The sequence below is a fragment of the Alligator sinensis genome, unplaced genomic scaffold (genome assembly GCF_000455745.1).
Source record: "Alligator sinensis unplaced genomic scaffold, ASM45574v1 scaffold832_3, whole genome shotgun sequence".
Taxonomy (NCBI): domain Eukaryota; kingdom Metazoa; phylum Chordata; order Crocodylia; family Alligatoridae; genus Alligator; species Alligator sinensis.
Genome location: NW_005843336.1, coordinates 157,181 through 157,859, shown reverse-complemented (window position 1 = coordinate 157,859; position 679 = coordinate 157,181). Strand labels below are relative to the sequence as shown.

General features: G+C 32.1%; 1 protein-coding gene across 1 annotated transcript in view; it reads right to left on the bottom strand.

Annotated features, from left to right (window-relative positions):
- Window positions 1-679, bottom strand: part of TBXT (T-box transcription factor T) — a 9,395-nt gene that overhangs the window by 3,093 nt on the left and 5,623 nt on the right. The gene's annotated exons all lie outside the window — the stretch shown is intronic.

Sequence of the window (679 nt, the reverse complement as noted above, 5' to 3'; positions counted from 1 at the left end):
TTTTATGATGATGGTGAGAGGAGTGGAAAACACAGGGAAGTTATGATTATGCTCATGGGATATTTTATTTTAAATTTACAAAGCCCATTTGAAGCTCAAGATGTAACAAAAAAAATCACTTGCACATTTTCATCTTTAAAGCAGTATCCTGTAGGAACAGGTATATTATGGGTAATATTTGCAACAATTTAATGACCACCGTGCCGATAAGCCTGTGTAATATTCTATCACTTTAAAATATTAAATTAAAAAACATGTTTTGCTTTTCATGAAATGTAACTGGATGGAAGGCAAATAAACAGAGACAAGTTCTTAATAGGAAAGGAAAGTATAGTTAACAATTCCCTCCTTTCTGTTCACAAAAGTGCAGCTGGATACTTTCAACACAAAAGCTGACTCAGAACCCTTTAGCTTACGTAACTCTTACATTGTCTTTATGCCCCCAAAACCTTAAGTAAGGTATATTATTGCATTTGTAAATTAATTAATTAAATACTCTCTATTCTTATAATCAACCTGAATTTAAACTGACAGCTAAAATTATTAAAGTACTTCCCTTAATAACTTGCACTGTTTTGTTCTACACTAGCACACAGGGACATTATGAGCACAATATTATCTAGCAGCACTGGATGCACTATTTTACTTTTCCATTGTTAAGAAACTGGAGAAACTTATT